At 44.2% G+C, this 27,342-nt stretch overlaps 1 protein-coding gene and 1 non-coding gene across 2 annotated transcripts in view; both read right to left on the bottom strand.

The window, feature by feature from the left end:
- LOC124788083 (cyclin-dependent kinase 14) overlaps nucleotides 1-27,342 on the bottom strand; it is a 709,064-nt gene that overhangs the window by 493,324 nt on the left and 188,398 nt on the right. The window lies entirely within an intron of this gene.
- On the bottom strand, nucleotides 12,340-12,414 carry Trnas-cga. The gene has a single exon. It is a non-coding gene; the product is annotated as a tRNA-Ser (tRNA).

The following is a 27,342-nucleotide window of genomic DNA, read 5'->3' as shown; positions in this document are numbered from 1 at the left end:
TGTGTCATTTCTACCATTGCAAATGATTGGTACGCGGTACGAGATGCAAAATGAAATTGTATGAGAAGGGTGGAAATTACCACTCCCTGCTTCCAACTACGAGGCAGAATGTGGGCTCTTGTTATCCCCTGTGCGCGTGGATCGAGAAAAGATGGACGAACTGTAAAAATAACGTAGACTCGGCACAGAAGTCACACACATTACTGTGCCGGTATTTAATGAAAAATGGACTGTTGCTGTCTGAAATATTTATGGTAAGTGTTCCGACGTAACATCAAACGCCGGCACGTCGGCCTGCAACGTTACAGCAGAGAGGGCTGTAAGACGACATCAGCCAATTGTACGCTGACTAGGACGACACCAAGACAGGAGCGGCGCTTATATACGAGGAAAATATAACCGCCGCGCCGCGTAGCCGCAGCCGTAGTGTCGACGACAAGCCGTCATACAAACGCTATAGCAGTGACTTGTGAACTGTTGTGTTTTGCTTGCATTGAATTTGTATATACCAAATGACATTGATTATTCGCATGTCGCCATTTGCTTGCGACACACTGGTGAATACACAAAGTTAAGTACTTTCAATTTAACTTACTGTAATAAACTCCATTAATACTATTTGCTTGAATTGTTGTCTAGTAATCGGAGAAAACAGCTTCCTAGGCGCCCTATATTAGACGAGTTGGCAGGATACTACAGTAGGTACAATATTCCATACGCACAACGCATATCAGAAGTGTTTCACTCCAGAGACTTCTCCCGCGTACGGATGGGCCAGAAATATCGATGTTTCTTTCTATAATGTCGATGTCTTTCATAAATGTCGATACGATATATATCGTTTATTTTAAAAATTTGTCCATCCCTAATACTAGTGATTAAGGAAAGCGCATCGCACTGTGAATGAGGTCAAGTGGTTCAGTGTGTCCTCGTGAAATGCCGCGATACAAACTAACGGTAAGCCGACCGAAACGCCCTCACTCTCAGGTGGAATGATACTGTGGTCGGCTAATACGCACGCGGCTGTGGGGCCCCGAGCAGTTGCAGCGGGGGCCGCGCGCGTCGTCCCACTCACAGCTGGCAGGCTCCCAGCCGCGCCTGACGCCGAGGAAACTCCGGCGCTTTGATCAACAGCAGCCTCGGACGCCAAATTGCGAATGAAAAAAAGGAAACAGGAAAATGGAGCTCAAGGGCAATTTCCTCACCGCCGCTCTGTCTCGTGACGGATCCACGGCTTCTGATGAAAAAGCCGGGGCGCCGTGCGACTTTCTAGTGTTACGTATGCTGATGTGGCGCGTAGTGGTACGTACTATCAAAATACTTTCTACACTTTTCCAGAACAGTATAACGCGACCGATTTCTAAACAATGTCGCTTACAGGGAAGGTGACAATGGACGAGGACCTTGTAGAATTCGCATTTTCAGACATATATATTCCACAAGACGAACACACAAAGTTCGTAATAGTAGTGGGGAATTGCGGGGTCTGGCCAAGATAATGATCTAAATTTCAGTAACTGATAAGGGGTTTAATACCAGGAGCTGACAAGATAACTGGATGCCGGGTGACACATCTGTTGTCATATTACAGTTGAGATAACTGCACATGTCTACTTCACTGGCAGCAGCAGCAGCAGCACTTTGTTTCAAAAGTCATTCCAAGAATCATGTCATCCCGCCGCGTGCCCCGGTCAAGGAGGGAACGAAGGGGGAGGGAGGGACCTGCGCTTCTGCAAATCTTGCATGAAGCATCCATGCGCTCTGCAACTATGTTTGTTCCAAAAATTCATTAAAGAACTGGCTCACCCGTCCTCATATTGATAACTTCGATTTTTGAAATTACACATAGTGTTCCGAAATTCCCTTTACAAACATCTAGGACTTTTAGAGGGGAAGAGTACATAATATTTTCAATAGAAACCCATGTGCAGAAACGTACGGACTCCGTGATACAGCTGTTTGAAAACGTTTGCTACGAAGATATGCAACAATGTAGTGATGGTGGGGGCTGCGTACGTCGGATTGGCTGTTGTCACTTGGCATCTCTCCTGTTTCTTTGACGTGGTTCGAGCCTCATTCACATGTCTGAGTGTTACAGCAACACAGTTTAATACACACATGCTGAATACACCGAATGATCCTTCTGAATGGCGAGCTCACTGTAAAGAAAGAACTGCTCATCGCCTTTATCAAGGTCATTATCCACAAAGTGCGACTACATCGCATACCCTTTTCGTCCCAATTACACGACGGTTTTGAGACAGGGATACCTTCATCGTCAGCAGTCGTGACTGTGGTGCTCCAAAGAGATGATGTACACCCGAACTAGAAGAGGCCGTACTGCATCACGTCGAAGACAACCCGTCAACGGGTACACGAGCAATTTCTTTGCCTACTAATGAGTGGAACTGTAAAACAAGTAATGTACTGGGTCACTCCTAATCAATTACTTGTAAAAGTGTTCACGTTACCAACATGTTTTCAAATGATTGTAGTACAAAAACAATACATTTCCGGATGCGTGTTCCTATTTAAAGTACCTACTCACTCACCTCTACACGTCCTAGAAGTTTGTAAAGGAATTACCAAACACCTTGTATATCATTCGCTATGCAATACTGGAGCGACGAGACAGCATAGTTCTCTACAAATAATTAAAAACAGACAGTTGCTTATAAAATATAAATAACAAAATGGCAATTCTTATTTGTTTAAAATGAGTTTTTATACCAGCCAAATATTAACTCTACCACATTGGTCAATTCACTTTACGGCTATGGTGAAACAGAAGTTCGGAAGTCACTCCAGTTTCAATATGTTAGTTGCAACGGAGTCCACTGCCAAAATAAATTTTCTCAATGAGAACAATCTGCTGCACATACTACGTAATCTGCACTTTCGTGGCGGCACGATTTGCTTCGAACGAACAGATGGAAGCCTGGGTACAATCCTGATTCTTTAGGCAACCGCAAACATTTTTCCATGATGACATTGGGTGTCACATTTCACAGAGGGATAAATGTATTAAAAGTTGTGGAAATTACTTTTGAAATAATAAACAGTTCCCTTACTTTTTTGCCATCTGTCTCGTTTTCAATTAACTGCCTCTTATAAATTATGCAGCTTGAACTCTGGCTGTCTAACGTTGATGTCCGGACGAATACTGGCAACTGCGACGGTTAAAATTTATTTTAACTATTATTTTTCGACACAGTCACAAAAATCTTTTCAGATTAGTCTTTCCGACAGTCTTAAAAATGGACGTCTTCAGATCCAGTTGCTTCACAAGATGTAAAACTAATGTCGTACTTAGTAAACTGTGACAATGTAAACCGGTCTACTAAGAAAACTGCCTACTGAATAGATAATAATGTATGATACTGTAATTTAAAACAGCTCCTGAAAACCTGTTTTGTACGATACTGCATTCCAGATAGTGGCCGTCATTTTTTAAACGTACTAACGACTGAGTTTCAGGTTTGCTGCAAGCATCTATCACTGTGCTGCAGTGCAGGAAAAAAAACTTAATATGTTTTACTTTGTAATTAAATAAAAATACTCACTGAGACATGTTAAGTACATTATTACAGTTACCGCCGTGAAACCTGCCTTAAATAAGGACATGCATACAAAAGCTAAATTAAAGTTCATACAGCATTTCCAACCTACAATTGACCCCTGAAATTAGCAACGAATTGGCAGACCCACAACACAATCTATGTTACCAAAATGCGCCAAATTCGGCTCTGCAAAACTCCGGTAGTTTCTGGTTTGTGGCTGAAAGTACTTAATATATCTGCAAAATGTCACGCTACGGATATCTTACTTTAGAAACTCACTGAACAGGACATCTCTCTCCAGAACCACGAGTTCCAGAAACTTCCGTGCCTAGACTACAAACTTCTAACTACCCTGCAACACTTCCCCTCTCCATCACACACCGCTAACTTCCAACTTCTGTCCAGATCCTGTAAGCCCCCTTTTCTCTAATCCGCACCCTCTAACAGTGCACAATAACTCCAGCGTTCCATGCCGTTTAACCAGAAACCCTACATCCGCTCTTAATCACACAGTGCTTCCTAACTGACAGTGGATGAGTAACAGCTTACACGGCCATTCGACATACCCTACTATAGCTCAGTCGAGGTTTTGCTAAATGAAATTGAAGTCCTAAACAAATAGATAATATTTAAATACGTTACTATTGCTTTAACATCAAATTACTTACGTTACTAACAAAATCTGTAGGAGCAGAAATTCTCATGGACATTCTTTCTGTGATCGGTGATGTACCCCTCATGGAGAGTGCTGGACGAAAATTACGTGGGAAATGACAGTAGTGAGACTGGCGTACGTGCGTTTGGGAAGCCGACTGAAGCGGGCTTGCCAGAGTGGTTGCGTAGCCGCCAACTACACGAAATCTACGAGGGTCACTCCAAAAGAAATGCACACTCTTTTTTTAAAAAAATCCATCTTTTATTCTACATGTTTGAAAGTTTTACAGTGTGTAGCTACATCCTTTAGGAACAATATTTTCATTTCTCCACATATATTCCATCCCTCTCAACTGCCTTACGCCACCTTGGAAACAGCGCCTGTATACCCGCACGGTAAAATTCTGGACCAACCTGTTGGAGCCACTGTTTGGCAGCGTGCACAAGTGAGTCATCATCTTCAAACCTTGTTCCACGAAGAGAGTCTTTCAGTTTTCCAAAGAGATGATAGTCACATGGAGCTAGGTCAGGACTGTAAGGCGGGTGCTTCACTGTTGTCCACCCGAGTTTTGTGATCGCTTCCATGGTTTTTTGACTGACATGTGGCCGTGCATTGTCGTGGAACAGCAAAACACCCTGCTTTTGCCGATGTGGTCGAACTTGACCCAGCCGAGCTTGAAGTTTCTTCAGTGTCATCACATATGCATCATAATTTGTGGTGGTTCCACTTGACATCATGCCCACAAGCAAGAGTCCTTCGGAATCGAAAACACCGCAGCCACAACTTTTCCAGCAGAAGGTATGGTTTTTCTTTTTATCTTTTAGTTTTCTTTTCTTTTCTTGGGTGAATTTGCATGATGCCACTCCATTGATTGCCTCTTCGTCTCTGGTGGAAAAATGATGGAGCCATGTTTCATCACCTGCCACAATTCTTCCAAGAAATTCATCTCCAACATTCTCATACTGTTCCAAAAGTTCGCTGCATACCGTTTTTATTGTTTCTTTGTGAGCCACTGTCAACATCCTGGGAACCCACCTGACACAAACCTTTTTTTAACGCCAACACTTTCAGTATTCTGCAAACACTTCCTTCCCCTATCCCAACGTAGCGTGACAATTCGTTCACTGTGATGCGTCTGTCAGCAGTCACCAATTCGTTAACTCTCTGCACATTGTCCGGAGTGTGAGCAGTACGATGCCTGCCGCTGCAAGGACAATCCTCAATATTGCCGTGCCCGCTTTCATCACGTAACCTGCTTGCCCACCGACTAACTGTGCTGCGATCGACAGCATCATCTCCATACATCTTTTTCAACCTCTTGTGGATGTTTCCCACTGTCTCGTTTTCACAGCACAGGAATTCTATGACAGCACGTTGCTTCTGACGAACGTGAAGTGTAGCAGCCATCTTGAAGACATGCTGTGACGGCGCCACTCACGGGAACAGGTTGAACTAAATTTGAAAACAAGCGGGACGGATGTATCTATACAACTTTCACACATTTAGATTGAAAACTGTATTTTTACAAAAATAGTGTGCATTTCTTTTGGAGTGACCCTCGTATCTGAAGCCTGCTATCCAAGGCAGACTAAAACAGGGCCAGTGCGCCCTGCCTTGGTTACGTACCGTAAAGTTCCCCCAAATCTATCAGACATCGTGCAGTAATGTGCGTTCCACTGCTACTAACAAAATTTTCCTTTTGCATTGTATTACGCCGCGTTTGGGTAGTGGCCATGAGGACGTCACTGTACGTTCACGCAATTTGTACTTGTGTTTTTATTCCTTGAACGTGTGATGCATGTTCATCTGGCGCCCATCGACACAAAACTGCAATATTTCGTAAGTAAATTATCAGCTACTTGTATGTACCATTTTCACTGTATTGGTTCAAATTAATTTCTTTCTTAATGAACTCAGAGTTTGCTACTAACTACAGCTGTCGTAACCCAGTTGTTCTCAACCAGGGCGCGACAGCGGTATGGCGGCGGGCATCGTGTGTTTCTCTAGCTACCACATACACATCCATATTCCACGGAGGGTACTACAAGTGTAATTGGCACTTACCGCTTTTCCTGTTTCAGTAACGAATAGTGAGCGGGAAGAACGATGGTCGGTAAGCCCTGTTGTGAGCTCGATTCTCTCTGCTCTTGCCATTACGGTCTTTTCGCGAAATACACGTAGGAATAAGTAATGCATTGGCTATTTCTTCTGGGAACATATGCTCTCGGAATTTTAACAGCAAACCACACCATGATACACAACACCTCTCTTGTAGCGTCTGCCAATGGAGCTGGCTGAGCATTTGCATCACGCTTTCGCGCTTTCTACACGATCCAAAGGCAACAAGCACTGCAGCTGTTTGGATCTTCTCAATTTTCTCTATTAAACTTATAGGGGGTGTTAAGCGAAACAAGCGCTGTATCGTTTGTGAGATAGTGGCGAGCGACTGTGCCGGAACTTACCCCAGTTCACTGCTAATAGCGCCACGTCACCTTAACGCGCCTGCGCGTAGCACGCAAGTATTGCACCATAATTAAGTATAAAATTAAAAGTCAAAATTTTATATTCAAACTTTGTCAGAATATACTTTAATGTAATAACGTTTTATATGTCAGTCTTAAAGTAATTAAATCGATAGTTTTCAATAAAATACAGTTTTAAGAAAAAATTAGTGGCACTAAATAATAAGCCTAGAACGCCAGAATTTGGTAGAACGTGCCTAAGAAGGTTATAAATAAATGTTCCAAGTTTCAAAATAATAGAATAAAAATTACAGTCTGAATCCACGTTTTAAGAAAAATTGAAGGCGCTAAATATTAAAAGACGTAGAAACGTAAAAATTCTATGATGCTTCAAGTCAACCTTAAAATAATAACTAAGAGACCACGTTAAGTTGCCTCTTATACTTTTCGAGTAAATGAAATCCAAATTTGTAACAAAAATATACCCATTTGTAGTAGATTAAGTACCAGTAATTTTAATGATAGAAAATTTTGGTTACAGCATTTGATAAAACCTACTAAATAATAAAGCTATAACAAATTTTAGAATTGTAGAATTAATAACAGCGAATACAAATTCTATTAAAGTTATGGGCCAGAGTTAAGGATTTATCGTTAGTCCCACAACATAAATTCTAGAAGGCAAAGTTTTTATGTAAGTGAGCTGAAACTTTTTCTGTGTTTTCAACCAACTTACCAGAACGTAGGATCTAAATTAATTCATAACTTTGTTATTAAAGATTATGTGTCCGAGAAAGCGGTCGATCAGAGGCTGATGCCGTGAGCATAAGGCAGATGACAGCCGATGTTCCCTTGGCCGTCCGCTGCGGCACATATGAAAAAAAATGTTTTGCATCACCCCAGTTCCCGGAACTCGGGAAGATAGACGTCGACTGTGGAGACTGTATCACAGACACAGTCCCTTTGATTGTTCAGAATCTCACTAAACCCGCCCAAAGATGTAAACAACCATGCTTGGGCAGCGCCTATTACACGTAGGGAGACCGACAGCCGATCAGTTCCAGTCATTCCACCAGCAAGGAGGTACACGGCTCCTGTTGTCTGTAGTTCAACCATGCCTAGACCGTCAATACCGGGTTCGATCGCGTCCGCATTGTTACTTTGTACCAGGAAGGGCTCTCAATAACGGAACTGTCCTGGCGTCTCGGAGTGAACCAAATCGATGTTGTTCGGACATGTAGGAGATACAGAGAAACAATAATTGTCGATGACATGCCTCGCTCAGGCCGCCCAAGGGCTACTGCTGCAATGGATGACCGCTACCTACGGATTATGGCTCGGAGGAACTCTGACAGCAACGCCAACATGTTGAATAATGCTTTTCATGCAGCCACAGGACGTCGTGTTACGACTCAAACTGTGCGCAATAGGCTGCATGACGCGTAACTTCACTCCCGACGCCCATGGTGAAGTCCATCTTTGCAACCACGACACCGTGAAGCGCGGTAACGATGGGCCCAACAACATGCGGAATGGACCGCTCAGGATTGGCATCACATTCTCTTCACCGATGAATGTCGCATATGCCTCCAACCAATCGTCAGAGACGTGTTTGGGGGTAACCCGGTCAGGCTGAACGCCTTATACACACTGACCAATGAGTGCAGCAAGGTGGAGGTTCCCTGTGTTTTGGGGTGACATTATGTGGGTCCGACCTACGCCGCTGGTGGTCATGGAAGGCACCGTAACGGCTGTACGATACGTGAATGCCATCCTCTCCGATAGTGCAACCATATCGGCACCATATTGGCGAGGCATTCGTCTTCATGGACAATTCGCGCCCCCATCGTGCACATCTTGTGAATGACCTCCTTCAGCATAACAACATCGCTCGATGATAGTGACCAGCATGTTCTCCAGACATGAGCCCTATCGAACATGCCTGGGATAGATTGAAAAGGGCTGTTTATGGACGACGTGATCCACCAACCACTCTGAGGGATCTACGCCGAATCGCCGTTGAGGAGTGGGACAATCTGGACTAACAGTACCTCGATGAACTTGTGGATAGTATGCGACGAAGATTATAGGCTTGCATCAATGCAAGAGGACGTGCTACTGGGTGTTAAGAGGTACCGGTGTGTACAGCAAACTGGACCACCACCTTTGAAGATCTCGCTGTATGGTGGTATAACAGGTAATGCGTGGTTTTCACGAGCAATAAAAAGGGTGAAAATGATGTTTATTTTAATCTCTATTCCAGTTTTCTGTACAGGTTCCGGAACTCTCTGAACCGAGGTGATGCAAAACGTTTTTTTGATGTGTTCATATAAATAGAGCCCGAGAGGCAGGAGGAAGTTTCGCTTCGCACTCAGCCACTGTAAGATCCGCGTCTGTTAAACGTCGGATTGCGCTCTGCCTCGGATGACGTCACAGCCGGACTGTGACAAAACTCGTATTTTGTGTAATAACTGATTAGTGTGCCGTCTGTGACAATTACAAATCCGCGTGGCAAGTGGTGACTATTATTTCCACTTTTGTGACGAGCATTTATTTCGAACATTTATTTGAGTATTAGTACTCAGGGTGAAAGACCATTTGGTAGGAACTTACCGCAGAGGTTGCCTCTGAACTGATAAAAGTGCTGTTTAGGTTAGAAAGATTTACTGTCAATTGATCATGGTGATTTTTTTGAGTGTTGCGCATGAGATACTTTATTAAATATATGTATGAACTAGAACTTTATACCTTCATTTATAATTATAGTCCTGATCCCACTAAAGTAGAAAGGGAATAGAAACATTTCTTTTAGTGGGCTGAACCAGAATGTGGCCGTGCAGACTGGAAACTACGGCCAGTATGTTCTCCATTGCTTTCTGGCTGACCACAAAAATAATTGCCAGGCTCGCGTGAGAAAGACGGCGTACAAACATAAACCAACAAAGACAACAATAAACAACAGCCTTGCCACATTTTACCCGCCGGCCAACAGGTCGTCGGTCCACTTTGGACCGCTCTGTAGGCACACTCCCACATATTTAATGGATGCGCATGCTATAGTATTTGTCGATCGTGTACTCAAAAAATAATGGGTCTTTCGTCTACTCATTGTGCTTTTAGCTAGTAACGTACAGAAGTTCAAGAGAATTTACGAGGGGCGAGGGGCGTTCAATAAGTAACGCTAGACTTTTTTTTTTCTTTCTAGATCAATTTCTCTTGAAAAAAGGCGAAATTTGCTGTGGGGCATCGGGGAATATTCCCGCTTCAGCACCTATAGGTTCATGAAGTTACGATATGTGGCGGTGCTACACGCAGCCTTCAAAATGAAGTCTTTGAAGGACGTGCGTTCCAAGCAGAGAGCTGTCATCGAGTTTTTGGCGATGTAATGTATCAGACAGGCTTTATCTGGCGTAAAGCTGTAAGGGTGAGACGCAAGTCATGTAAGGATGTTCAGTGGGTCACAGTATTGCCGGTAAAAGAGCAGATTCCAGGTTTGAGTCCTGTCCGTCACACAGTTTACATCTGCCAGGCAGTTTCAAAGTAGCGCATGCTGTGGTGCAGGGTGGAAAAGATTCATTCTTAGTTTGAACTTAGTTCCAGTGTACAATCCACAGCGCCGTCCTGTTCGGAGCGCGAATTCCTAGACAGGCTATTGCCTCGTTTTCAGCTACATTTCGAATCTTTTGTAACTCCGCTTAGTGGCTCCATTTTGTTGTGAAAGAGTTGATCCTACAGGAGCTTCGCTGGCATGCGAGCCAGTGCCTACTGGCGAGAGGTGGGCGCGCCCGACGGAACTCTCTCCCCCCCCCCCCCCTCCCATCCCCCAATCGCTTCGTCACCGGTGAGGGCGCCTGCAATGAATACTATCTACCGTCCATCGCGGGTGACGCGGAAATAAGCGTGACGTCACGGCACCGGGGTCGGGTCGGTGCTAAACGGGCTCATTAAAATTAACGAGCGGCCAGCAGGCAGCCGGCTCGGGCCTGATTGCGACTGCGGAGCGGGCCGAGCTGGGCTGTGCCCGCTGGCCGCCGCCTGCGTCCTGCGGAAGCCCACCCGTAATTGGCCGCTCGCGGAGCTCGTTCATCGCTACTCTCTGCACGCTCCAGTGGCGCCTTGTCCTCACACTTTTCATCACCCCCAGGCTCGGCACTAGAGGAACTTTGAGGCAATTAATTTTTACGGTATGTGTCAATGATAAGCATACAATCCATTTTGATACTGGTGAATAACTGTTTCACTAGAACAAGGCGAATACTTCTCCCAAATAAGCATACCCGACTAAATATTACTGACCTGCAGGAGGCGGAGGCTTCATCCTAATACAATGTAATATCGCCTTCCGCCTTCATAACGTCCACAGGTGTGAGAGTTTAAACGAAGAAGCAGCCACTCACTGACGATCAGAACCCATGGAGCTACCAAACTGCAGGGATGTTGATTTTTTCATTGCACCCTCTGTTCCAAACAGCCCCACAAATTAAGACCAGGCGATTTGGTAGGCCAGTCCAGATGCGATACAGTGTCATCGTGTTAGTCAAACAAGGAACTGTGCGTGCAGGACTGTGAACACGGAATGTCGTCATCTTGGAAGACGATTCGGTCCATAGCATTCTCATCATGAAGATGCAGAAAAAATGACAACACTTAGTCGCCAAGAACGTTGGGGGTATAAAAGCTTCACTGCCCACGTCCATAATAAGCTGAATGAGAGGGCGCAAGTCAATGTATACTGCACACTCTACAAGACACCGCAGAACCACCTCCTGTCTGAACTACACCCTCAACACACTGCGAATTAAATGGCTCATTGGGCTGTCGGTGCGCACGATGCCTTGTATCTTTTGGAACGACGCAATACCGCGACTCATCGGACCCCATTACACGTCTCATCTCACATCAGCCATTGCCAAGATTCTGTTTTGTCTGTCCCAAGAAAGAAGTGCAGAATTACGATGGTGGTTTGCTAGGTCTGCCAAAAACGAAAGAAAAAAGTTTATTTTGTAAATAAAGCACCTTACTTCTCGACATAATCTCCTATGAGCGCTATACACTTGGCACAGCGATCCTCCAGCTTTTTCATCCCAACGGAAAAATAGGTTCTGTCAAACTCTGCAAAATACTCGTTGACTGAACTAACGCTTCCTCATTCGGTGAAAATTACCCAGCAGGCCAAAGTTTCAAAGTTACGGAGCAGGAAGAAGTCGCTTGGGGTTGAGTCTGGTGAATAGGGTCGACGAGGCGCAAAAAGTCTTGCGGATTGCGGTTAAACATCGTCAGACAATGTGTTGAAGTAGAATGAGATTTTCACTCTGCAGCGGAGTGTGCGCTGATATGAAACTTCCTGGCAGATTAAAACTGTGTGCCCGACCGAGACTCGAACTCGGGACCTTTGCCTTTCGCGGGCAAGTGCTCTACCAACTGAGCTACCGAAGCACGACTCACGCCCGGTACTCACAGCTTTACTTCTGCCAGTACCTCGTCTCCTACCTTCCAAACTTTACAGAAGCTCTCCTGCGAACCTGCAGAACTAGCACTCCTGAAAGAAAGGATATTGCGGAGACATGGCTTAGCCACAGCCTGGGGGATGTTTCCAGAATGAGATTTTCACTCTGCAGCGGAGTGTGCGCTGATATGAAACTTCCTGGCAGATTAAAACTGTGTGCCCGACCGAGACTCGAACTCGGGACCTTTGCCTTTCGCGGGCAATTGCTCTACCAACTGAGCTACCGAAGCACGACTCACGCCCGGTACTCACAGCTTTACTTCTGCCAGTACCTCGTCTCCTACCTTCCAAACTTTACAGAAGCTCTCCTGCGAACCTGCAGAACTAGCACTCCTGAAAGAAAGGATATTGCGGAGACATGGCTTAGCCACAGCCTGGGGGATGTTTCCAGAATGAGATTTTCACTCTGCAGCGGAGTGTGCGCTGATATGAAACTTCCTGGCAGATTAAAACTGTGTGCCCGACCGAGACTCGAACTCGGGACCTTTGCCTTTCGCGGGCAAGTGCCAGGAAGTTTCATATCAGCGCACACTCCGCTGCAGAGTGAAAATCTCATTCTGGAAACATCCCCCAGGCTGTGGCTAAGTCATGTCTCCGCAATATCCTTTCTTTCAGGAGTGCTAGTTCTGCAGGTTCGCAGGAGAGCTTCTGTAAAGTTTGGAAGGTAGGAGACGAGGTACTGGCAGAAGTAAAGCTGTGAGTACCGGGCGTGAGTCGTGCTTCGGTAGCTCAGTTGGTAGAGCACTTGCCCGCGAAAGGCAAAGGTCCCGAGTTCGAGTCTCGGTCGGGCACACAGTTTTAATCTGCCAGGAAGTTTCAATGTGTTGAAGTGTTGAGGTTGATGAGCTTTTGGTCGGCTGTGAAGAATCGCGGCACCCACCCCGCACACGGGTTCTTCATAGCCAGTTTTCCGTGCAGGATATTATGTGTTCGCTCAATTGAGACGCCTACAGTCTTGCCAATCTCACTAATTTTTATTCGGCGGTCTTGCATTACCGTATCACGGGTTTTGTCAATAGTTTTCTTTGTGCTGACGGCCGGACCGTGCTTCGTCTTCGGTGCTTGTCCGATCACGTTTAAAATCATTAATTCAAAAGTAAACAATCTTCAGTGATGATGAAGATTCCGCGTGGACTTCATCCAGCAGTGCCTTGACTTCTGCAGCAGTCCAACCCTCCAAATGAAAATGTTTAATAATAGCACGAAACTCTGTTCATTTTCAATCGCATTCGACACATTGACCAAGTAAGACTGCTGTCAACAACGAATTGTACGCTGTACATTGTTGAAATTGTTTATACGATCCTTGGGATCGCCATGAAGGTGCAACACAACTGTTCCGTCTTTTCGTAGAAATTTACGAGGAATATCAGACCACCCTTGTAAGTGCCATGCTAAGCAGTGAACTTTCGCGAAGTTCCCGGCTCCAGATTCCCATTACATGGAGTTCTCTTCGCGATTTTCACTGGGAAACTGGTCGAGATGATCTCTACACAGCAACAGCAACATATTTGTGTGGTTTGAAAAATATTCTGCCTGATAAGGCGAGACTTTTACATTCGGTTCCTGCTTGTTGTTATATTTTATGACAACTGGTCTCATGCCGTCTTACACGGCTGCGAGTGGTTCAGTACTCCTCTGTATATACGTTCTACAGGCCGCGTTCGTACACCAACAAATCGCGAAATTCAATTGCAGACTGATAATGGACACATCTGAATACGGTTTCTCTTTTCTGCCATCCTATCGTGTCTCCATACATCCGACATACATGCACCACTCTCTATTCCTATGTCTTACGTATCAGCGGTGGAGGGGCACATGACGGATTTGTACTAGTTGTTACGTCTGCAGCACTCGAAGGCGAACATTCTGCTTTTTTTCATAACGAGACTAATATTTTATCTGGTGAGCTTAAAACAACGATTTTAGGTCGCTTTGTAGAATAAGGCAATCCAAGTGTCATGTTACTGTAGATGGAGGTAAAATTATGAAAGGAGGCGATCCACACTGGACGATCATGTAACACATTGGAAGGGAACGTCAAAATGTTCTACAATGCATTTGAAGCGGCGGTATTCACAGACTGTCAACGGGAAGGGACGTGGCCGTTGCGGAGGGGGAGGGGAGGGGGCGGGGCGGCGGCGGCTTTGGAGGAGAGCCGCAGGACGTATGAGAAAATGCCCAGGTACATACAATTTAATCTAACTTCCACTGTTTGAGAGGTAATTAAAGTAAATTTTGCGCATGTTATTGATATAATCTATGTTTTTCAACTTTTTGTCACATAATCTCATCAGGAAGTAGCTGTAGTATCACACGAAGAACACTTTCTCAAAAGTTACTTTACTTATCACTTTCAAAATGTCGTACATTATTCCTAGTAATTAGATAAAAAAATCTGTGAACCAGCTTTTTTAATATCAGTCTTAAAACTCTCACAATTTTTTAAATTTATGCTTGAGATAAATAAAAATTTTTATTTCACAAAAATGTAAATAAATCTGACAGTAGCGCACTGTGAAAAATATTGTACCACAGAAGGTTGTGTTACAGTATGTCCAACATCCGTAGCAAATTTCACCCATTTATCTGCAACTGTTCAGTATAAAACGTTCCTTACACACGGAAAAATGAAAGTTGCGGGAAATGCAGAAAAAACGACTTTGTTAGCATTTACGCAGAGACAAGTACCTTAATGTCAGCCATAACGATATATTTGGTCTTGTCGGTCTTCATGTAAGACTTTTCTCCGAGTCTGCTCCATCTGGGGGGCGCTTTTGCCAACATCCTTCAGTGACATTTCGGAACAGTCAAATCCTAGTCTCATAAGGGTCCTGATTTTTCCAGTATTACCATCACTGAGCACCAAACAAGTATCATATGAGGCAATTTCAACAATAGTATATGAGAAAAATGTCGATTTTGGGCGTGTCTTCTAAATTAAGTAAATGAAGTTTTCGTTCGGTTTACTGTTCCACCATGTGTGCATTCCTTTAACAAATCGTAATTAATCGAAGCGTAAATGGGCTCACAGCCTTCTGTACTTTACATGTGTCTTCTCTGATGGGACGACGTAATAAAATATCTTAAACGAGAACAGAGACGTCCAGAAAAGGGGGCCTCTGCACACTGGTTGAAACAAGATGGCTTTTACATCATTTGAAGCACGAATTGAACTCTGACATTTGGAGACAATATTGCTACCATGCTACAGAAATAACTGGCGTCAAAACAAAAAAGTGAAAATTTTTGACCAGCTTTACATATATCCTGCCTTAACGCTGCTTAAGACGAAAGTTTTGACTTTAACCTTGTTTGCAGACATCAGAAGCTAACCTACTCTCGCCACGCTCACCCGTGTTGTAGTCTGGATTTTGTGCTCCTGGGTACTTTTAACATTTATTTTATTGCTTGCTTTGTTTCTGTGACACGTTGCGACGGTTGCATGACAACATGCTAGTCTCCAATCATTATACTCCCATCAAAGAGAATCCATGTCTAAAAGCAAAAATGTGTTAGGTTATAGCTGGAAAGAATAAAAGCGTACTCTGTGCTTTTTAAAAAAAAAAAAAAAAAAAAAAAAAAAAAAAAAAAAACATTGTCGGTGATAGTGTCAACTCTGTTGAGGGAGAAAAATAGTTTTGTTGACGTTACTTGCTAATTAGAAACAAGCAAGATTCGAAGAGCTTCATCTACATCTAGATCCAGAGAAACACTGCGCACTGCAAGGCAAATGGTACTTCCTATTTTAACCCGTATTAGCATGGGAAGAACCACTGCTTACACGCCTCTCTGCACGCTATAATGAATCTCGTCTCGTCTTCTCAGTCCCTGGAGAAGCGACACGCAGGCCGTACATGCCTAGATTCCCTTCACTTAATACTGGTTCTTGAAATTTTGTAAGTGGGCTTTCGCGGGAAAGTTAGTGTCCTCCTTCACACGTCAGCAGATTTTTTAGGATTTCCACGCTCTCTCATTGGTTAAACAACCCTGTGACCATTCGTGCAGCCCTTCTTGTAAACCTAAAGGATAAAGTAAAAAGGCGTAGTGTAAAGTACATATTTTATCAGCCAAACAAATAGTGTTCTGAAATGCCTAGACGACATTTTTCCTATTTCTCCGTTCTCAGCAGTGTATGAAATTAACATAGATCACTGTGTGGAAAATCGGTTATGAATTTCCCTCTGGCCAATAATAAACTCTACCACCATTGCGCCAATAATAAACTCTACTATCATTGATAGTTACCTAATGGTGATGCTCATCACCTCATTTTCATTGATCAGTACTAGGTTGAGTGATAAGACGTTAAGTTGATGAACCGTCTGGTGTAAAACGACTACCATTTATCTTTCCGGTTCCTTTCCATTTTGGTAACATTCGCCGAGAATCATCCGTTACAGGGCTTTTTAAAGTAGCCGTGTGGTGCATTTTTCATTGAAATGAATAAACAAAAACACTAAACCGTTTGAACGACGGAACCTGAAATATTCCTTTTGAACAATTACGAAATAGATATATGGGTACAAGCGTGACCGTACTTCTCTTGGATAGGGTAAATGTAACCTATGTCCCTTTACTGCAGCCACAGCAGAAAACTTCTAAAGAGTGTACAATATTAGAGTGGACAATGGGTGATTAAAAATAGCATAGTAGCTAATGTCTTAGGCATATCAGAAGAAACAGAACTGTACATTTCACACGAAGAATTTACTACCAAAAACAAACGTGTTAATGAATTTTTCGCCAGAAATTGAAAAGTTTTAGAGAGACTCCTAGTGACTTTTGGGCCGATTTATTATTGCGGTTGTGACTCGGTTTCACTATTTCACACGAGAAAAGAAAGACAAGAGCAGTCGGTGGAAGACGGTGTCCCAGTACCAAAATACTAGATACCCATTTCATCTGCCAGATTACCAGGTGGATTATGGGGAGTGCTCTCTGGAATAATTCGTGTACCGCTAGTTACACTGTAAAATTTACTGACTACATCAATTGAAAATCAGTTTGTTAATATTCATATTGCGCAAACAAAAAGTTCAAATTGTATAAATTTAGTTTCGTTTAGCGTGAGGGAGTTTCTAAATAATTATTCATAAATTTTTCCATAATTCCCCTCCCCCCCCTCCTCACTCTCTCCCTCTTTCCCCCTCTCTCCCACTATCGAACCAATTAGCCATACAATCCCTCAACGAGCAACTTCCTGTCGCAGATCTCCTGTTTTTGGGAAACACTCTGCCATAATATTCTGAATGCATGTCAAGTGTAGACAGGACAAAATTACCTATGGCTCTATACCGGGACCAGTGTTATAATACTTACTTATATAGCAGAAAGACGACGATTTGTGGACAAGATGCCATTTTAAGGACGAGAATTAATGAAACGCAACCAGAGATATCCGCAACATAACCTTTAAAAGCTATCCGTTACTGATGAAGTTATAGTAAATGTTAATTAACGAGGATAGTTGTCAAAAAATTCTAATGTGTGATATATAAGAAAATACAGTGACCGTAATTATTTTCTAAGCGGCCTGAAATTGTGAACTCTGTAGACTCAACTTGAGGTGCATGTTGTATTCAGTTTAGGTAGTCCGCGTGGTATTTATTCTCCCTTTCGTTGTGCGTTTGTAGGGTGTTCGAATTTGAATGCATATAATAAAGTCTGGATTTATAATAAAAGGAGTCTCATACTCTTTGTTAATTAACAAAAGCCGATATTTGTGACTATGGCCAGGCGACTAATCTTAACGAGCGTTATTTACACAGATTTATATTTATTTTCTGCAAGTACCACTCCACTATCTGATTTGCTTTACCCTGATTTGTAGAGAAACTGTTTTAGCGCACTGCAAAGCGGCAATTGTACTGGCTACTGTTACTTAAATTACTCTTATTCATTGTGAACTTGTAGGGAAGCAGCCTACTCACGCTGTAGTAAATTCACATCAGTTCCATTGAGTGTCAGCCAGTCTGCTGTAACTAGCTCTGACGTCATAAATGTTGCGCAATACCTTAAAAATCAAGCAAATGAACTAAAACTTTTCTAGCATGTCAGAAATAATACTAAATTAATATGTGTTAAATATCAGTTCGATAACTTCAGCCATTTCCGAGATTTGGACGTTTTTCTGGAAAAATCATTGGCGCAACAGAACAGAGCTAGAGACTTCAAAATTTATATTTAAATTCATCTTTCATAATGATTTAATAAAAACAGTACTTTGGATTTCACAAATTAAGACTTTAGTGGAAATTCATGATTTTCTGGTTTTCGTCTCAAAACTGAAGGAAGCAAGATAGATTAAGTAGGCTAGTAAATAAGGCTAGGATGTTTAGATTTAAATAGGTTGGAGGTCCGCTATGATTATGAAAATGTGTAAAGTTTCTTTTTAATACCTATAAAATTATAGCGATAGCGGATCTCAACAGGGCCAGTTCAGAGCTCATCTAGTGCGTGCAGGGCAATTTAATTAATTCTCTCGCTCAAAGTATTTAACTTAGCCACGTCAAAATTTTATTATCAATACTTACCTGCGTGCTGAATGCACGTTTAAATTAAGAGCTTCTTCGGCCATCAGCCAAAGAAGCTATAAATTATTATGTATCTTGAAGTGGTGCGTTACTAGCCCAGCGGCTAGTCGGGAGAGCGGATTTGATCAGGCGATCCCTCAGCCGTCCGCACCGCGGCTTTATATATAAGAACACTGCGCGAGGAAGCAAGGCCCCAGTTCTCTCCAGACGCTGAATGACACGCCATGTGTGTCGGTAGTCGCGTCGCATCAGTGTATCTGCTACAAACAGCCTCGGGTGCCGTATTAAGTTACTAGAGATACGCGGAACTATGAAAACATTATATGTGAAGTGTTAATTCTGGAATGATTTTCATTATCTAGCTTCAGTTTGCGTATTGTCGTAGTTTTCACGTGCCGTCGCGGGACAGACATTCTACCAAAAATTTAGCGTGGCGTTTGATGAAATACTCTCATCAAATTATGGCGAGCATTCTTTTTAACATTTGATTTGGACATTTATAGTTGCTGTTCTGTTAGTTAGGTTGTAGGGATACTTGTGTTGTTTATCAGTGAATTTCAGAATATACTCAACTATTTTGGAAAACCGTTTTTGATTAGAAATCCCGGACAATCTCCTAATTCCTCAGAGCTATAAGCTGCAGCTATAAGAACATTCTCAGGTAAAGTGGGCACTAGGATATCTATTTACTGGCTCCAAGTTTTATTAAATCACTTTCTGGGGGTCACGGAGTAAATAGAGAGCCAGTGTTGAGAACGGCAAAAGACAGCAATAACAACATTCTAAAAGCTAGAAACTGATCAACATGCAATCATTTATACAGCAATAGATTTAATTATTATTACAAACTCATCCGCCGCCCCACAAACTTGAGGGTGGGATACAATATTAACTTTAATATAATTATCACAGCCACTTAGGATTTTTGATGTAATTCTTTACAAACCATAATAAGTGCCTTGCACTAGTAGCCACACTAATGCGTCAAAAAAGGGACCTAAACGTAATTCCCAGTGATGTTTATGCCAAAAAGAAAAAAAAAAAGAATATGGAGGACAAATACAGTTACAAGAACTTTATTCATAGTCGTTTAGCAGTAGAAGACAAAACTTACGTCCTTAGTCTGCACCCAACGGCTTGTGAAGCTAAGTTATTTACCCTTTCGTGTGGGCTCAAGCTGCTAAGAGTGTCAGGCAAAGGGACTGGATGGGACACTCGTTGAGACGGGAGTGCTCGCTAACAGATGCTGTGGAAGGACTAGTTTGCGCATACAGAATGTTTTACAACATCATGGTATTACATCTTCATATCTCTCTGTAGCATCACTACACATAGCGTCGGCTTCAGAATACAGCTGAGCAATATGCTTAGCAAGCATAGGGTGTATCAAAAAGGATTTTACAACTACGAAAATTCGTAGAAACTTATTCATACGTCTTTCAAACTTAGTCTTGGTGTCATCTTGAAAGAAAGCTGATCAAGTTTTGACTGTTTGATACGATGTCTGGTATTTCCTGAATGTTCGCTTTCCACGTAAGTGGATGTGCCGAAGTGCGCGAGTTGCATGGCCCCCACGTCCACTGGACCTGACACCTCTTGACGTTTTCTTTTCGGGAATCATCAAGGGCACCTTGTTTGTCCGCCCTTACTAGCTTCTCCATCAGAGGTCAGAACTAGACTCCACCTCGCAACTGAACAAGTGACGACTGACATGCTGCAGCAAGTCTGGCAAGAAATCGACTTCAAATGCAGTTTGTGCCACATGAGCAACGGAAGTAACCTTTCACCATTTTACGTATATGGTAAAAAATCTTTATGTATTTTGTTATAAAATAACACCAAAGCCATGTCTATAGGTTAAATGAATAAATCAACACGAATTTTTAAAGTTGCAGAGTCGATTTTGATGCACACTGTTTACTAAAGAGTTTATTCACAGCAGACACGCAAGGAAGGAAATCATGAAGCTTTAATTGTCACACCACAAAAATAAAGTTACGTGGTTATTTTCTTATTTGTTTGCAGGTACTTGTTTGCAGGTACATGTTTGTAGCCCTGTTACACGCTGAAATCCTTGTATCATATTAACGTAATAGAGGAGCGAAAACCAAATAGTGTAGCCCATAAATCCATGCCGGGTTGATGGAAGTTCACGGCAACAATGGACCATCACATGACACAGTGCTTAGATGGCGCAACCGCGTCCAATGCGGCCAGACAACTCTGAATGAGGAAGGTCGAAGTGGCAGACCATCGACCGTACCGCTGTGAAGAACGGGGAATCGCAACAGAAATGGAGATGCTCGAACCCGGCGTATCATAATCACGGCAACCGCTCAGCTAAAAAAAAAAAAAAAAAGGTTCAAATGGCTCTGAGCACTATGGGACTTAACTGCTGTGGTCATCAGTCCCCTAGAACCTAGAACTACTTAAACCTAAGTAACCTAAGGACATCACAAACACCCATGCCCGAGGCAGGATTCGAACCTGCGACCGTAGCGGTCGCGCGGTTCCAGACTGCAGCGCCTAGAACCGCTCGGCCACTCCGGCCGGCGCTTAGCTCATTCTGCTATCAATATAGTCACACGCATTGTCTTCTCGGGCTATGAAATTTTAGCAGTTGCGACATATAAATGAGTAATTGGAGTCAAAGGAATGGAAAGGAAACTGGATGGGAAAGAGATAGGAATGAAAGAACGACTTCAAGCCGCAAAGGGCACTGTGGCAATGCAACGGTTATAGAAACCCAGATGCTCCGTTTGTATGAACAATTTCCTCAAACGCCTCGGCCAACCGGATACACTTTCCGCCAGACCCAAATTCCCAACACGTCCGAGAGACCAGACACCGCTCATATCTACAATTGTAAGGGGGCTAATCGGCACGGATAGTTGCTGTGCGGCGGGAGGGAAGTTGTGTCTGACGGGAAGCGTGTCGGATAGTATGGCGGAAGCGGTTGAGGCAGTCGTCCATAGAAACAGAGCATCTGGGTTCCAGTCCCGGTCCGATACAAATTTTCCATCGTCGCCGCAATACCTTCTGCGGCTGGAAGGCATTATTTCTTTCCGGTCTCTTTCCCATCCAGTTTCCTTTCCATTCCTTTCCTATCGAATTTGGCCTCACCACTCAAATTTTCCCGACGTGGCACCCTCTTACTGAGATAATGAAACCATTGCTTGTCAAGTATTTCCAGAATGGAAACAGCCAAGATGCATAAGTCTAAAATCGAGGTCTTAGCCAACTTAATCATTGTTAAGAAAATGTAGGAAAGGTACCAAACTATCGCCATGTTTCATGTTCGGGGCCTGATTTTCTCCACGTAATAACAAAAACTTCCTGAGCAGTCCTCGTAGACATCTTATAAGTAATTACGCCGGTGAGTGTGTGAGGCAGTTTAAAAGTAAACAGAAACTATCTCCAAAAATAAAATGCTCTCCAAGAACACACCAACGATAAAGACCTCGATGCGACATCAGGCTAAACACGCGAACGACAGCAAAAAAAGAGATGACGTAGGCGTCTGCAAAGTAGTCTCTACTAATTGTATATTAGTGTCGAGGTTCTGCTGTTTCATCACAACTACATTACAGAGAACAGCGGAGACACCATCAGAGCGGACATAAAGACGCGATGTGTGGCTGGCGCCGATGTGGCCGGGACGGGACGCAGCGTGTTATCTGCGCTCCGCGCCTGCCGCCAGACCCAGCCAGATTGGCGCGCCTGCCACAACCGCCGGCCTGCTGATACGCTATCTGCAGCGCCATAACACACGAGAGAGAGAGAGAGAGAGAGAGAGAGAGAGAGAGAGAGAGAGAGAGGCTCGTCCAGCCAAACACAATGCGCCACAACAAAACTCGCCCAGCAGCTGCCGAAACAAAGGAGAAAATAGTATGGAATGTTCATAAGTATTAAACTCTGTGTTACTCAACATGCCACTCGCCGCACTCGCGCGAGGTACACTCCAGGACAGAATTATTAATGGGTCAATTGAATCTACCAATACCAGACGTCAGTTCTCACAGTTGATGTAATAATGACGTGGCGTCATTAGCGCGCAAGCAGAAAGAGAACACAACATTGAAAATGCACCATTTGATCAAAAGTATTCGGACACCTATTAGTAAATATTAATATGGGGTGTACCCATCCTCCGCCTTTACGAACTTCACTGGGAATACTTTCAATGAGGTATCTGAGTGTCTGTGAAGCAATGGAAAACCATTCTTCCCCGAGAGTAGAAACTACCCGCGAGGTAGTGATGCTGAACGCCCGGGTCTGAAGCGAAGTCGACGTTCCAGCTCATCCCACAGGTGTTCCACTGGTTTCAGCTCGGTAATCTCGGCAGGCCAGTCATTGTCGCAAACCAATCCCTCATATATGTTTTCTTATGACAGCGTGCATTCTCATGCTGACACAATCAATCATCGGCTCTGAACTACCCCTCTATTGTACGCAGTACAAGATGCTGTAAATATGTCCGTACCCTTCCGCACTTAGCGTATTCTTAAGCGCAATACGTACACCACTCCCCGCCATCGTCGCCCAGGTGAATAACGCAACATTATGTGGTGGTGCTCGAATTGGAGATATGCCGTCTCGAACCCTGGCGGTGCGTGAAATTTTCGCTATCAGTATTTGCCCAGTAGTGGCACGAGAGGTGATGGTATAAAGTTCCTGATGACCAATCTTTGCACTAACATCCTGGATTCTTTGCACAAACATTCTTCACCATGGGGTCACACTACAAAAGTGTCATCTACATATCGCCAGAAAACTTTCGGTTTAAGTTCTACCGAGTCTAGTGCCCTTTCCTCAAAGACTTCCATAAAAAGTTTGCTACCAAAGGCAAATGGCAACACCGCCAGTCTGCTCAAAATCTTCGTTGTTGCATAAAAAGTTGGTTGAGGAAAGGACGTGATGGAAAAGCGCTGTTATGTCGGCCGTGAACTTATTGTTGATGAGCGAAGAACAACTGTCACGGTTCTTGCAACATCTGTATGCAATCCACACGAATATCCACTTTATGGTGGAAATAAAGGATGGTTGCTTGCCGTTTTTGGACGTCTTGGTTACTAAGAGAGTGGATGGGTCATTAGGGCCTTTACCTGCAAGCGTCACGTTGTCATCATCCTGCACAAGCTACCGGCGTCCTTAGAACGTTGGTGCACCGGGTCATGTTTTTTCCGATGGAGACAGCCTTACAAAAGAGCTGGAACATTTAGAGTCGGTGTTCAGAGATAATGGTTACTCTCCACATCAGATTAGAACAGCTCTGAGAAGGAAGAAACGTGACCACCTACAAAATCAAGAAGATAAGGAGCTATTCAAGTCCAGAGCGTTCCTTCCATACGTCGGCAGCCTTTCATCTAAAATAGGCAGGATTCTAAGGAAACATCAAGTTAAAGTAATCCTCCGGCCACCGGCGAAGATTAGTGCCCTTCTCGTTTCAGCAAAAGACGATCTGGGTCTGCAGAAGGCCGGGATCTATAAAATTCCTTGCCAGTGTGGCAAACCTTACTTCGGTCAGACGACACGCGCAGTACATGAAAGGTGCGTTGAACACGAACGCCACACTCGCCTTTCGCAGCTCAGTAAGTCGGCCGTAGCTGAGCACTGTATTACCACAGGACATGCTATGGATTTTTCTGCCACGAAAATCTTGGCCCCAGCGAAAACTTTCAGGGATTCAGTAATTAAAGAATCTGTGGAGATATCCCTAGCGCAAAATCTTGTAAATCGTGATGGCTGTTTTCAACTGGACAAGGCTTGGGACCCGGTGATCTCTCTAATTTCCTCTGAGAGAAGACATTTTATACATAATGACACGTCTGGCGACACCTGACGTCTATTTTTAGCGACGCGGGCGCGCATTCCGACAGAGGGCGGACATGTAGTTTTCACCTTTACGCATGAGCCGGCGTGCCACAGATAGAACAGTAGCTCCAGAGGGCGTGGATTTCGATAGAGGACACTCCTGTGACGGAGGCCATTGCGCATGCGTTTTCGCGCCAATTTTCTGCTATAAAGTTGACTCCGTAAACCTGCAGTCTCCACTGACGGACACTCACCATAAGATGGCTAGACGGTTGCCAGCCGAAATACCGTGGCAAGAAGTCAACATGATCTGGCTGCAATCCCGAAATCTCATCGAACATTCAATACGCCGGGAAAACTTCAAGAATCACATCAGATTCTCTTTTGTGCGGAGATTCTATTGCATATCAACATACTAGGTTAGCGTTGCATTACTTTTTCCGTCGGTGTACTTCTACCGCGGAGTTCTGTTTCTCTTCATTCACTCTATGGCAGGCCAATCGGGATACGGCGTACTGAAACACTGGTGTACTTACGAATGCAGGGTGGCTGTAGACTACTGTCAACTTACCTGCAAAGGCAAAAGAAAACAAATATTAATGTTATTATAAAAATAACTAAAATCGCCGTAACAAAGATACGTCATCTTAATTTTGTAGTGCAAAAGGTTTTATTCTCAGTAAATAAGTTTAATTTTTCTTCATTTACGCCTCACAATTAATTAACAAGATGATGTCTTCTCGCTAAAGCAACAGAAATACATACGATAATGATACAGGAATGATAGACGTCAAACCACAAGGAAAACGTTTAGTAGGAAATTACTTGTAACAACACACAATTACAAAATGTGAAGGAAATAATTTTTTTCCCCTCTTCCAGAAGTTACCGCATCACGGGCGCCTAGTGATGTAACGGAGGAATGAAATAATTATAGGGAGTAAACAGAAACAGACTTTGTATAGAGAGGTTTAGATGTTCCACAGCTCGCAAAAATCAAATAACATTATAACTGTCTAATGCAAATATACACTCCTGGAAATGGAAAAAAGAACACATTGACACCGGTGTGTCAGACCCACCATACTTGCTCCGGACACTGCGAGAGGGCTGTACAAGCAATGATCACACGCACGGCACAGCGGACACACCAGGAACCGCGGTGTTGGCTGTCGAATGGCGCTAGCTGCGCAGCATTTGTGCACCGCCGCCGTCAGTGTCAGCCAGTTTGCCGTGGCATACGGAGCTCCATCGCAGTCTTTAACACTGGTAGCATGCCGCGACAGCGTGGACGTGAACCGTATGTGCAGTTGATGGACTTTGAGCGAGGGCGTATAGAGGGCATGCGGGAAGCCGGGTGGACGTACCGCCGAATTGCTCAACACGTGGGGCGTGAGGTCTCCACAGTACATCGATGTTGTCGCCAGTGGTCGGCGGAAGGTGCACGTGCCCGTCGACCTGGGACCGGACCGCAGCGACGCACGGATGCACGCCAAGACCGTAGGATCCTACGCAGTGCCGTAGGGGACCGCACCGCCACTTCCCAGCAAATTAGGGACACTGTTACTCCTGGGGTATCGGCGAGGACCATTCGCAACCGTCTCCATGAAGCTGGGCTACGGTCCCGCACACCGTTAGGCCGTCTTCCGCTCACGCCCCAACATCGTGCAGCCCGCCTCCAGTGGTGTCGCAACAGGCGTGAATGGAGGGACGAATGGAGACGTGTCGTCTTCAGCGATGAGAGTCGCTTCTGCCTTGGTGCCAATGATGGTCGTATGCGTGTTTGGCGCCGTGCAGGTGAGCGCCACAATCAGGACTGCATACGACCGAGGCACACAGGGCCAACACCCGGCATCATGGTGTGCGGAGCGATCTCCTACACTGGCCGTACACCACTGGTGATCGTCGAGGGGACACTGAATAGTGCACGGTACATCCAAACCGTCATCGAACCCATCGTTCTACCATTCCTAGACCGGCAAGGGAACTTGCTGTTCCAACAGGACAATGCACGTCCGCATGTATCCCGTGCCACCCAACGTGCTCTAGAAGGTGTAAGTCAACTACCCTGGCCAGCAAGATCTCCGGATCTGTCCCCCATTGAGCATGTTTGGGACTGGATGAAGCGTCGTCTCACGCGGTCTGCACGTCCAGCACGAACGCTGGTCCAACTGAGGCGCCAGGTGGAAATGGCATGGCAAGCCGTTCCACAGGACTACATCCAGCATTCCTATGATCGTCTCCATGGGAGAATAGCAGCCTGCATTGCTGCGAAAGGTGGATATACACTGCACTAGTGCCGACATTGTGCATGCTCTGTTGCCTGTGTCTATGTGCCTGTGGTTCTGTCAGTGTGATCATGTGATGTATCTGACCCAGGAATGTGTCAATAAAGTTTCCCCTTCCTGGGACAATGAATTCACGGTGCTCTTATTTCAGTTTCCAGGAGTGTAATTTCAAACATTATTTACTGAAAACATAGAGAGCATCTATGCACACAATGCTGTGTAGTTAATAGCCAAGTGTAACGATCAGAAGTTAACTGACTTTTAGCAAATGGAGAGAATGGACACCGGCGACAGTGAGACTGGAGATGACACTCAGAAACATCTCGTTAAAGTTAACATGATAACCAGAAAGGTGGCTCCAGGACTGCCTACAGCCAGACGAAGACCCTAAATACCTCTGTGTATTGGGGAACACCAAACGGGCCCGTGCAAAATGCGGACAAATGTTAATAAGTGAGAGAATATAGAACAGGATGTAACTAGACCATGAAGAAATGAAACAAAGGATCAACCTTCTG

This window comes from Schistocerca piceifrons, chromosome 3 (assembly GCF_021461385.2).
Source record: "Schistocerca piceifrons isolate TAMUIC-IGC-003096 chromosome 3, iqSchPice1.1, whole genome shotgun sequence".
NCBI lineage: Eukaryota > Metazoa > Arthropoda > Insecta > Orthoptera > Acrididae > Schistocerca > Schistocerca piceifrons.
This window is presented reverse-complemented; position numbering and strand designations above follow the sequence as displayed.